General features: G+C 38.1%; 1 long non-coding RNA gene across 3 annotated transcripts in view; it reads right to left on the minus strand.

Moving 5' to 3' along the window:
• Positions 1-628: 628 nt before the first annotated feature.
• LOC120307863 overlaps positions 629-13,713 on the minus strand; it is a 47,672-nt gene continuing 34,587 nt past the window's right edge. For 2 of the 3 annotated variants that reach the window (XR_005556673.1, XR_005556672.1), the window contains exons 2-3: positions 2,248-2,391; positions 629-997 (exon numbers count right to left, since the gene is read on the minus strand). This is a non-coding gene — a long non-coding RNA (uncharacterized LOC120307863). The remainder of the gene's footprint in view (positions 998-2,247; positions 2,392-13,713) is intronic. The other variant, XR_005556674.1, reaches the window with a different exon arrangement.

The following is a 13,713-nucleotide window of genomic DNA, read 5'->3' on the forward strand; positions in this document are numbered from 1 at the left end:
CACCAAAAATGACATACTGCTAATGATATACTGATGGTTAATAGGTAGTGGAGTCAACGAATACACGGGATGTCCAGTTATATAGGGCATAATGTAATGCACAGGAAACATCTGTTTCGGACATATGGTACAGATGAGGATATTTTGCCAGAAACATGACTAGAATAAATTGTTCTTGTTTCCAATTAACTGTTGGAATATCGCAATTAGCACCAGCTGAAGATGAGTCAAGCTATGCTCTAGGACAGGGGTAGGCAACCTTGGCTCTTTTATGACTCGTGGACTTCAACTCCCAGAATAAACCTAAATTGGGAAACCTTTCAGTGAAGTATGTAAGATCACTGAAACCACAGAGTTGCTATCAGTGGCATGATACGCTCTGACTAAAAGGGGACACGTAAATTTAGTTTAGCATTTTGATGCAGTCAGAGATTTCAGCAGTTCTGGATTCATCGATTTCAATAAGAATGATCCAGCTGACATAATTTATGAAGATACAACAATGTAAGTTATGAATCAGCCACTGTCACCAGAACACTTCTGTAAAGAAAGTGCCACTAACCCCTTCATACTATATAAGTTGCATCTCTGTCTACTTGCTGTGTTTTGATTAGTAGAAAAAAGCGCATATTTTTATTTATTTATTAAATGTATATTTTGATTGTAGAATTACCCAAGTGGGGAACTAGCTGTCCTGACAGATTTTTCTTTTCAGTTCACATACAGATTTTTTACCACCAGGTGAAGATTTTTCTGTTTCAGAAGCTGTTGATTTGCTTTCCCTTTGTCCCATGTCATCTTGGTGCAGGAGAAATATTGGGTAAAAATGAAAATTTCAATTAAACCCAAATAAGATCTTTTTGGGAAGATTTTACCCTTCAATCATCTTCTGGATGCCTCAGCTTTCTTGGAGTAGAAGGTCTTCCTTATAGCCACATTCAGATCAGTGCTGTTATTGAACAGTTATCTAAATACTTAGTGGAGTTTTGAAGTTGAACTATAATAAAATACAACAACAACAACAACAACAACAACAACAATGAAGTTGGAAGGGATCTTGGAGGTCATCTAGTCCACCCCCCTGCTCAGGCAGGAAACCCTATACCATTTTGGACGAATGGCTGTCCATAGTGTTCCAAAGTGTCAGTTCAGCAGTGGAAGCTTTTAATCCACATGTGTTGATGTGGAAAACACTGTACTTTGCTTCTGTCCCTGTATAAATCTGGAATTTATTTATAATGGTCAGGTATCATACCTTTCCCAGTCCAAAGGAATGTCAGAACTTTTTTTTAACATTATCCATTTCATAAAGGATGGGAGGTTCAGATGGTTTAGATCTAAAAATACCCTGAATCAATTCTGCATGTGTGAAATGTTTCAATTATTTCTAAAACATTTCTAACAGATTCCAGACTGAACAATCAAAGTGTTTACAGAGTAATTGGGGCATACTGTGCCTTTTAAATATTAGTATACCACATTACTACTGACACATGTTAGAATATACTTTTGAAGTAGTACCAAATTCTGTGGCAAAGGTGAGAATCATAGGACCGACAGCACAGTAGCAGCTATGCATTTCACCCATCAAATGACAGGACAGACTAGCTCCTTGCTAAGATGGGAATGCACCTCTACAACGTCCACAAATGTATTGTGTTGCAGGATGTCTATCTGTGAATGATTAATAGGTGGCACTCAGATGCCTGTTATGCATGGCTACAATCTGCATCAAAGAGGTTGTCCGTAACTACTAGTCCTCATTAATTTCCTATTATAAACTAAATATTTCTGTCCACTTCAAAGGAATTCTTGAATTTCATTTGTTCAGGGGAAAAGCTAGAACAATGCAAGTCACTGTTTGGTATGAATTCTCTTCCAAATGCTCACACAATGTTATGGTCAATGGGGAACACCATCTGGTCCTTCCACCCCCTGCCCACTCAGAGGCATTTCATACACTACTAGACCAAATAAAATTTAGATCTGTCCTCCAGTGTATATATAAGGTCCCAGAGGCAAATTACATTTTGTGGAATTGTTTATATGATACACATTTATATGATACACACATACACAAGGAAGGAAGGAAGGGAGGGAGGGAGGGAGGGAGGAAGGAAGGAAGGAAGGAAGGAAGGAAGGAAGGAAGGAAGGAAGGAAGGAAGGAGACAGAAGGAAGGAGAACAGAAGACAGAAAACAACCTAATTTATTTATCCATCAATATTTCTTAGGGAATGTACACTGACCTTATATTCTGTAGCCTTCACCTTCTTTAGATCTTTCCCCAACATAGGGACAATACTGGGAGTAGGGGCTGTTTAAGTGTCCAGCAATGAAAGTAGGCCAAGTAGCATGACCCCATCATCCCCAGCCATCCACTTGACAATGCCCTGAGGGAAAAAAACATTTGATTATATCTTATACGCTTGGGGAGGGGGGATTAAACCTTATGCATTTTGGGGGAGGGAGTCATTGCAATATTAAAGGGACAGATGCCAGAGGAAACAAATGCAATAGGAAATTTTGAGACTTCCTGCAGTAATAACAATTAACCTGCCTCTCCAGGTATAGTTGCCCCCCCACCCTGTTGCTCTTCAGGAAGTTGCTGAAAACATTGTTTTCACAGGGGAGCATGAATAGAGATGGAGCCTATCAAGTGACTGATTTGATTGTGTTATTACTGTCATGTGGGGTAGGGTAGGATTTTTTAAATCGTTTTTTATTATGTGGTGGATTTTTTAAATGTAAGCTGCCTTGAGTCACCTATGCATGAGTCAGGCAGCTATATAAATGCGTTTACTAAATAAATAAAATTATGTTAACCAAAAATATATTGTGGCAAATCAAAAAAATGAACTCCAACAGCTCTAGATGGAGAAAACCTTTTGATCTCCACTCCTTGCTTCCTCCTCTGTCCAATACAGGTAATCTTTATTTAGTGGCCATCTCATACAGTGACCAACTGCAGTTACAAAGGTCATAAAGAAGTAACTTTAAGACCAATTTTTGGGTATTGTTTTTTTTTTTTTTACTTTTGCAAGTCTGTAAAGCAAAGAAAAGCTGAAGTAGGACCATAAGCACAGTCACAGTTTTACTTAGCGACTATTTCACTGTACAACTCAGTTGCCAGCCCTAACTATGGTTGTTAAATGAGGACTGCATATATTTTGAACACAAGACTGAGTCCCTGTACTAGACCCTATTCTTGGAGCCACAGGGGCAGCTGCAACCCTGTGGGCTGACAACCCCTCCCCAGTTCCCCCTACACTGAGCATACAGCCTGTTCTCACACAAAGCTTTGCTTCCCTGGGGCTCCAGAAGAGAGAGATCAGACCAGGCTGTCAGTTATCCTCTACAATGGCTTAAATTGTTGACAGCTGCCATGCAACATCTAGTGTTTTTGTTTCTGACTTGTAAAATCTAAAACATAAAAGCAAGCTAAACTAAAATAAAAATGTCAGTAAGACATTTCTCCCTCTCCTTAGCAAAAGGCAGGCCATATTTTCATGGAGCTTTCAGACCTATTTGGAAACATGAGGAAAACATATTTTTTCTCTTATCCCTTTTATCTGTCTGGGGAATATTACGTTTTACAATTCCCCAGATGATGGAAATGAACTCATTTTCGGTCTTAGCTCATATAACTTTATCCCATTTGGAGAAACAGAGTGAAAATTCCCTGCGAAACAAAGGTTTTTCTTAATTTTTTTTTATTTTTCACAACTCCAGTCTGGCCTATCTAAACATCTGTGGGTTTTTCCTCTTATTGAAAGTCCATCCATATCAACTTTGCTTCTCATTAACACTCAATAGCTACATTTAGCTAACATTATCACATTGAGATGAGACAGCACTGTTCTTAAATGCTTTTTAAGATTCTTTTCTCCTTCTAAGATTAATTTAGAGCACACTGTTGTATGTGTAACTACATGGTGCAATGTCTTGCTCCTGGACAGGTGTCAATCTCATACTAAAAAATTACTTTTGTATCCTAACAACTGATGATAATTATGATGATAATAGTAATAGCACTTAGACTTATATACTGCTTCATAGTGCTTTACAGTCCTCTTTAGGCAGTTTTACAGAGTCAGCACATTGTGCCCAACAATCTGGGTCCTCATTTTACTGACCTTGGAAGGATGAAATGCTGAGACAACCTTGAGCCAGTAAAGGTCAAACTGCTGGCAGTTGGCAGAATTAGCCTGCAATACTGCATTCTAACCACTGTCGCACCACGGCTCTAAATAATATCTGTTTAGGCTTTTGGAAAGCCATAAAGACTTGGCTCTTCCCCTAACTCTTGGGCTAGGATGGGATATGAGTCTGGAGGCTAAATGTCTGGTTCTTCTGGCATCTAGTGAATATCTCAAGATAATCTGCTAGGGATCTGTGTTTATTTAATAGAGAGGGTATAACAAGAATGCTATGGGTTTAAACACTGTTGCTTTGGCAAATAATGATATCTAAAAGGAAATGTGAGATATGTTGTTATCAGCTCTACTATTTTCACAACAGATCCATGCCTTTCTTGTCATACTCCACAAATGAGCATTTGCAAAATGGTAAGATTTATTTCCCACTCAAGATTAAAACTATGCTGAAAGAGAAGTATATCCAATATTTGCAAATGCTTTGGGCAAACTATCTAATACATGCATACATACATACATAAATACATACATACGTGAGCCATGTTGGCACAATGGTTAGAAATGCAGTATTACAGGCTAACTCTGCCCACAGTCTGCAGGTTGATCCTAACTGGCTCAAGGTTGATTCAGCCTTCCATCCTTCCAAGTGTTATGTCCTGGGCCTGCAGAAAGGCCCGGGCAGACCACGTAGATGCCCGGGACCAGACAGGCTGTCCCCAGCCTATTGCGCATGCGCAAGGCGGGAGAAATACATTGCATTGATTGGTTGACAATGTCCCTGCAAAGGGATATAAAAGGAATCCGCGCCATTTTGTTTTGGTTCTGTTGGTGAATTGAATAAAGACAAGACTGTTTGTTACTCTGCCTCATTTCAATGCCTTTGCGATCGAAACAGAATACCAAGGTTGGTAAAATGAGGACCCACATTGTTGGGGGCAATATGCTGACATTTATAAACCACCCAGAGAGTGGTTTATAAGGCCTTGTAGAGCAATATATAAGTCTAAGTGTTATTGCTATTGCTACATACACACAGAATCAAGTGACTTTTATTCTGAAGAAAATAATGATTAGTATTTTTAAAAAGCCTGAACTCAGGACACACAAGCCATTAAATTCTCATTCATACCAAAAGCATTTTGATTAAGAAGTTTGTACAATGTGTTATTTCTTTATTTCTTGTGTGGATGTAATAGCAAACAGCTTCAAAAGTACAGGCAAAATCTAATTCCTACTTTTTATAGAGATGCTAACTGCTCGTAATATGACACATGGAGAGCTGCTGAAGGCTTTTCTGGCGACATCCAAAACCACAGAAAACAAAGAAACGTGACCCTGGGGGTTCTGATAGTGATTATAAAATAGGCAAAGCATTTGACTTTCATTGCAATAGATTCTTTAAAGAAGCAATAGCTGCTCCATTTAGAGCCGGGAGTTGGAAGGGCTGATGATGTCAAGGCAGTGGTGGGATTCGGTCAGTTTGCACCAGTTCAGCAGAACCGGTAGCTAATTTTTTGTTGCCCAGGCCCAAAATGGACTTCTGGAAGCGGCATCCACACAGAAAACCGGTTGTTCACATATTTGAATCCCACCACTGTGTCAAGGGATAAGGCTTTGAGGAGGAAACCCCATTCTAACTCCCTAATTTCCTTCCTGCTTTGTAAGCCCTTCTTTCCTACTGCATAAAGGAAGCCTGGACCAAGAACCACATCTATGGTTCTTCAACTTTCCCTATTTAAATTGCTCAGTGACTTATCTTATGTGAAAAAATGCATGTGACTAGACCTGATCTATGAACCCTGATATTTTAGTAGTTTAATGGAAACTCCTTCTATCTTTAGCTATGCCATATTTCCAAAGAGGCGACGCATGGCATGGCATGGCCACAGTCTTCCAGCTGGAGCATTACTTGGATGGCCCTCATAAATCTCTGTGCTTCATCTTTTGCTTTTGCAGAAGACATGGGAAGTTAAGACATCACCAAGTTTCCAAGCAGCTGAAAAATGGCACCGAAAAAAGCACTGGAGGAATTTCAAACGTTGGAGGAGTTTCATTAAAAATGCATTTGGGTACAAAAATTCTTATAAGTAATCTTCCAGAGAAGGCAAAAAAATAAAAAAAATAAATCACACTTTCTTTGGAAACTCTGCTTAGGAGAGACATAAGCAGAAAAAATAGTGTGCAAAAATTTTAAAAAGTTGCATACAAAATGAATGTAATAGAGGAAACCATATATAATGTTTTGGAAAATATGTGGAACTTCTATGTTTAGTATTCACCAGAACATTTGGAAGACTTTGCGTTTGGTAATGAAAGGGATGTACCCATTTACCTGCTTGTCTATGGAGACGCTTCAAAAATGAAGAAGCTTCTTGGATGAGAAGTGAAGCATTTTCAAGGGGAAAAAAACCCCAAGAAAGTCAGTTGCCTTTTGAAAAAGGACTTTTGGGACATTTCCCACTTCTTTTTCTTCCCGACCTCTCTCCAATTAATCAGAAATTTGTTTGAAATTCTCTTAATGTGATCTGGGACCCAGTTCTATAAGAATTCTAGATGATGTTCAAGCCAATATCTTGTGTTTAGACCTCCCAGCTGAACATTTGAAAACTGGGAGCAATATTGAGTAGGCTGAATGTGCAAGCCAGTTTTTTCTCCAGTTTGAAGCACAACACTCTTCAATGAACGTCTGTAACTACTCTAAAGGCAATCAATTAATGAGTGAAGGTATGACATGGCCAACCCACAAAATAACTAACTCCAGTAAGATAAAAACTGCATGGTGAGAAATTATTTTAACTGCTACACCTCAGTTGCTTGAAATCTCTTTTTAATACTAGGCATCTAACCAGGCATTACAGTCTTTGGCTAGAGTTTTTTATGTTTTTAATCTTCATGCTCAAGGTTTATAGTGTTGGATGCTGTTTGATCTCTTTACCTTAAGTGTACATGAACACCCATCTATTGATGATTGTAGCAACCATTGTGTTGCGCAATGTTTGTAATGATTCCTGAGAAAGGCTGCATGGATGTTCTTTTGCTTGCTTGCTTACAAATGTGTTTATGCCTCTTCAGTCAATGAGACACTAAGCAAATCATTCTGATTGGCTCGGTTACATTCTGTGTACTAGCAGACAATCTGTCTGAAACAAAGTATTGATGGAGGGTGGGCAAGCAGGCAGAGAAAACATTCTGCTTAGATCTGATCCAAATCACCCACAAGGAGAAACTCCTGAAGTATGAGCCAATGGGGACACAGTTGCTGTAGTTTGGAATGGAAGCTGTAAGATTCAATTGCAAAGCTACAGATGAAGCTTAGACCTGGCCTTCATTTATGAGTCCACACAGTATAGATAAGTTCTGCTTGCCAGCTGCCTTTCTCCCTAATCATTTTGTTTATTATAATGAGAGTTGGAAATGAACACTTTTTCTTTAGAATATGCATAAATATAAACCTGGATTTTTTTTTTTTTTAAAAAAAAAGATAATTGGGTGTGTGTGTGATCAGGACTGAAGGTACTATTAAAATAAAAGAACTATTTAAAACATTCTATAATAGGGACTTCCAGTTTGAGGAATACAGAATTGGTCTTCAAGGTCAAGAGGGTCCTCTTTCTGTACTTTTCAGTTAGTGATTTTATTGGGCAGACAGTAGTATTGACATTAGAAATGGTCTAAGTCAGTGTTTCCCAAACTTGACAATTTTAAGGCATGTGGACTTCAACTCCTAGAATTCCACAGCCAGCAACGCTGGCTGTGGAATTCTGGGAGTTGAAGTCCACATGCCTTAAAATTGTCAAGTTTGGGAAACACTGGTCTAAGTGAGAGCAACTACTGCTCTTTCTATTTCCCTTAGTATCTTGGACCACTGTAACATCTGTCTTCTCCAATCTGGTGGTTGGATGATAACTTCTAGGATCTACAGTACTGTACAGTCTATACAGAAATGGCTGGTTGTTGAAGATGGGGATTACAGGAGCCACAGTTCAAACTGGGGGACTGTTTCAGAGCACTGAGAAATCAAAAAGGCAACAGAATAGCAGCAGAATACCACATATTACTGCTGGCCTTGAAACTTCCTGGACTGTTCCCCCCCCTCACACTATCAAAAACATTTGCAGAAAGTTAAATAAATAATGGTGAAGTCAACATATATATTCTAGACAAATATAGAACAGCTCCTGGGGGTGGGCACAAATTGCTTGACATAAATATTTTCTCCCTTTTCAGGACAACCTACACACAGTTAATTGTTTTGCATTGGAATTCAACTTTGCAGGCATAGGTTTTTGCACCTATGAACCATTAGGGCCAACAGGTAGTTAGCAAAAGAATTTCTGCACTTAAATATTTTTCCCTGTCTAAAAGATTAACTTTGCATACCTCAAGGTAACAATCATTTCTATTATTTAGACTGATATTCTCAGAGTTTTTATCATTTCCCTATCTGTTTAGTTCTTTTTCTCCTGACTCTGACCTGTGCAGCTCTTGCTTTCTCTCTACAATGGAAGAGGCCATCAGCTTTAGACAAACTTATGTAAATAGCAGTAATCCAGTATTTGAGGGGCTGCCACAAAGAAGAGGGCATCAAACTATTCTCCAAAGCACCAGACGGCAGGACAAGAAACAATGGTTGTAAACTGCCCAAAGAGAAAAGCAACCTAGAATTAAGAAGAAACTTCCTAACAGTGAGGACAATTAACCAGTAGAACAGTTTGCCTTCAGAAATCGTGGACACGCCATTGCTGGAGGTTTTTAAGAAGAGACTGGACAGTCACTTGTCTGAAATGGTATAGGTTCTTCTGCTTGAGCAGGGGACTGGACTAGAAGACCTCCAAGGTCCCTTCCAGCTCTATTCTATTCTATTCTATTCTATTCTATTTTATTCTATTCTATTCTATTCTATTCTATTCCATTCCATTCCATTCCATTCCATTCCATTCCATTCTATTCTATTCTATTCCAAATAAGATTTCCTATCATTCTATTATTTCCTGATCTCTCATTTATTTCACACAAGCACAAGCCTCAAGAATACTTTGCTATTAAAGTTATACTCTGGATGTTTTTCTTTCTCCATGCATTGTTTCCACTGTTATAAAGCAACCCATGATCTAAGATTTTGATCTACAGCGCAGCAACCAATAGTGCTTTTCTAGTGACATAGTCACCATCATCTCTATCATGTTCAAGAAGAGATAGTGGGAATAGTGCTTCCTATGAATAAGTTAAAGGTACTCTGAACCCTATTATTCTATGTTCTATGAATGTAGAAATTAAAAGTGGATTAAAAGAAGAATATGAACACATAAATTGAATTATTTGCATATGTGTCCAATAGCTTCACAGCAGGATTTCTCTTGCTTCAAGCAGGCTGTTTCCTAAAGGAGAATGGTCATTTCCCAATCATTTAAATTTCCTATCAGGTTGCCTTTATTTACTGCCAAGAAACTGTTTGGGTAACACTTAATAATCATCTGTCTGGACTACCTCACTGTAAACATTTCAGTGCTTCATCACTTCTATTTTATTTAATCCCCCTTGTCATCAAAATTTTATGATTGGAGACTTGTCTTTTTAATTACAGTTAAAAGCTGCTTTGCTTATATTTTATACGTCATTCTCTAGAGCCACATTTAGGAATTCCCAAGCTGAGAGAAAAGCTAATTTGAAGGCAGGTCAGGATTTACTGGCAGATCTCTGGATGATATGCAGAAAGATCAGCAGGCTTTGAGACAACACAGTTGTTAAACAAAACACAAGAATAGGGCTCTCCTCCTGTCAATTGTATTGATGAAACGAGGAAAAAAAAAATGTGGAGAAATCCAAAGTGGATTTTTGTAGTTGAAGATTGTAAATCCCCTTCAATATTCAAAACAATTCCAAATTCTAATTTTAGAATACCGGTATATGTTCTATTATGTGTGTCCTAGGTTCTGGTTTTGCAGATTAGACCCATTTCACACTTTCAGGTACAGGCATACAATAATTATCCAATTGGTCATGTTAACTGCATAGGCAACAAAGCACAGGCAACCTCGTGCTGAGGTGTGGAAATATGTGTGTCCCATAAAATCCTGCTCTTTGAGGGATTGTGAAATTTATTAACAATCAAAATATGAGAGAGCTTTAAACAGAAAGAGCCCATTTCTTTCCTAATTAAAAAAACAAAACCTGCAGTGACGAAGAGACAGAGCTTAAAATGTAAAAAGCAGAAGTAAGACAGAGTGTTTCAACAGATGGGGATGTTTATACATAATTGCAGAACCAAATATGTAATTCATTTGGAAATCTTACTCTTATAAATTTTCTCAGTCCTTATGACTAGAATCAAGGTTTATTCTCATTTTGCCAGATCTGAGGACTGTCAATGTCACTTTCTGGCCTCTTGATTAAGATTAAGGATAGGGTGTGAGAGGACTGTTGATATATAAAAATAATACATGATTCTGAGCATGGAACAATCTACTATATTTCACAGGAAGCCGAGTTCTGGAGGCTGTTGCAGGGCTGCCCAGTGAACAAAATAGAAGTCAGATTCATTTTTCTGGGAAAGACTGAAATATGGAGCTCCCACAAGAGAAGGGTGTAAATCATTCGCCTTAACTTATCTAACGGAAGAGTGATGAAGTTGGCAGACTAAAATAAATTTAACTGCATTCAAGAATGCATGTCCAATTGCCTGCAAATGTATCCAACACTAACAGAGGGAGAAATACTCTACAGTCTTTTTGAGCTGGCAACTCAGAGGGCTGGCTTTAAAACTGCATGTTTTGAATAACATTCCTGCATTCCATCATCTTTCCCCCCCCCCCCCAATATATCTAGTTTCTAGAATAAACTTGCCAGCATTTGCTTTTTAAAATTATCATGAGGACTAGTAACAGAGGTACTTGCAGTTAATGGAGACTTATGAAATCTCCTGTTCTGCTACAAAATGCCTCCCCATTTTCCCATTTAATTAGAGAAAATTTTCAGAAGAAGCTCCATCATGTATACTGAGGAGTCCATATTTCGACTCTGCCTTTTAGAATCTGCATAGTTTTCTTACAATTAATATTTATACAATTATGCAAACCTGAATTCTGAATGATCTAAATTTAAATTCTTAGAGATGTGAAGGATCAACGGAAAATCTCAATCTCCAACCCCCACCAATTATGCCTCTACAGACCCTGGAAGAATGGTGGGTGAAAGTGACAGAACTTGCTGAGTTGGCCAAACTGACTTCTTTCATTACAGAAATGTCATCATTGGCATTCCTCAATGACTGGAAACCCCTTATGGACTTTTTGTGTACAAAAGAAAATGATTTTGTGACTTATGGTTCTGATTATTAAAAAGAATAGGTTATAGAAGCAAAGGAGAGAGATTTGATTGGAATTGTATGTAGAACTGGCAAAAGGAAGATTGGAAGCCCCTCCCCCCCACATTTTTCTTTTATTTTTTTCTATCTCCTCTTTTCTTTGTATTTTTTCCTTTTTCTTTCTTTTTTGCTTTTTAATATTTACTCTATTTTTTCTTTCAATGTAACCCGAATAACCAAAGACCTACATACAAACACCCGCGAAAACCTCAGAAAACACACACACACACACACACACACACACACACACACACACACACACACACATATATATATATATATATATATATATATATATATATATATATATATATATATATATATGTAAGTATGTACGTAAGTACGTATATATGTATGTATGTATATGTCTTTAAAAAAAACATTTCCTCTCAGGCAGCCCCTTCCATTACTATAATATCAAGAGATATTTCTTTAAACATTGCACAGCTTTGGTTAGGCTGCCTGAAAAGAAAGAGGGGGTGGTGGAAGTAGGGACAATTAACTACTTGAATAATACTATTTAAAGAACAAAACAATATCAGCCAGGCACAAGGTTAAAAACCTCAACAAAACAATCAAACCAACGTTAAGACTAAGCTCCACATCCATAAAGGCTAAATTTCAACCAACCAATTAAAACCAGTGTACAGAGATGTCTCTTTGAGAAATACTACTTTTGCTTTTTCAGCTTTATGTGTGTATATGTTGTGCATGTTTTAGAGATGTTTTGATGCATAGCTTTCAAAATACCTTTGAAATGGGGACTTGTGCAGGTTACCATGTCACTTGCCTTGAAAAACACATTTCTCAGAATGCTGGTTGGTGCATAAGAGACTCTGGCTTTGGCTGCGCAAAAGGAAGAATGTGTCCGCCATCTCACTTTCCTCTCAGAGTCCTTTGCATGATTGGGATACCATGAAGAATTCCATATCAGAATGGGAGCCCTGGCTGCTACTGCTCTAGGGAAGAAGCCTCTACTGCAGGGGTACCCCACCCCAGGTCCATGGACCGGCACCGGGCCGCGGCATGCCAGCAACCAGTCCGCACAAACAAGCAAAGCCCCATCCATGGAATTCCGGCAGCACACAAAACCATGCACTCTCTGGTCCGTGGAAAAACCTTTCTCCATGAAATCGGTCCCTGGTGCCCAAAAGGTTGGGGACCTCTGATCTACTGAGTACATCATCCCCTCCTTAATGCAGTCTAAATCTCCTTACCTCAACACAGGCCACTTCCACAAGCAAGAACTGACAGGCATGCATGTTGCCCCAAAGCTTTATCCAGGGCATAATGTTGGTCTGCCAAGGTTTTGTTCTCTTCAGAGTTCCATATTCTCTTGGAGTTCAAAGAAGATACTGTAAGTTCAATTAGCTCAGTATGGCTGTATCCATGCTTAAGAAGTTTGTCATGAAACCATAAGACTCTGCTCCTGAGTCAAGAAGTCACACAGTTGTGTTGCTTCACGTGTCTATATGACCACCTCTTCTTGAAGCAGCTGTTTGAGCAGCAAGTTGGTGGAAGGCAAGGACGACATATAAAAGACAAACGTGTTGAAAGCAAAAAGGACTCTATTTAACCAATGTTTGCAAGGAACTAGTAGGCAGCACAACAGCAGCATCAGATGAAGTGATACTGATTTGAGGAGAATGTTAGTTTGCTTTTCATGAATTGAGGAATATTGACCTAAAAATGAATGTAATGAGCGTGTCACAGAGCGAATGACTGCAAGTTTTAAACATTGAAAGCATGAGAGCACGTAAACGAATTTGTATACTTTGGGCAAATGTTAAAGATGTAAAAATGAGAAATGTTAAGACATGCATAGTTTAAAATGATTTTTATTGAAAGAAGTAAAAATGGCTGAGTACAGACATTACTCATAATTTAAAGGAGTTTGACACAGATATTGAGGGAGTGATAGTTTTTTTCTCTTTCTCTTTTCTTTTTTGAATTAATATTTTTACTATTAGGAATGATCACTATTTTGTAATGGAAGAAGAATAAGAAAGAAAAAAAAGAAGATATGATATTAACAAATGTTTATTGATTATGTTATGGAAAAAGGGAATGGGGAGACACCTGAAGTGTTAATTATGTATTTAGAGTAACAATATGGAAGATAGTAACTGAAATAGTAAAGCTTTATACAGGATTTGGACTTATTTAGATGAAATGTTACTGATTAAGAAAAAAAG

The sequence above is a fragment of the Crotalus tigris genome, unplaced genomic scaffold, assembly GCF_016545835.1.
Source record: "Crotalus tigris isolate CLP2741 ecotype Arizona unplaced genomic scaffold, ASM1654583v1 scf7180000017833.3397121, whole genome shotgun sequence".
Taxonomy (NCBI): Eukaryota; Metazoa; Chordata; class Lepidosauria; order Squamata; family Viperidae; genus Crotalus; species Crotalus tigris.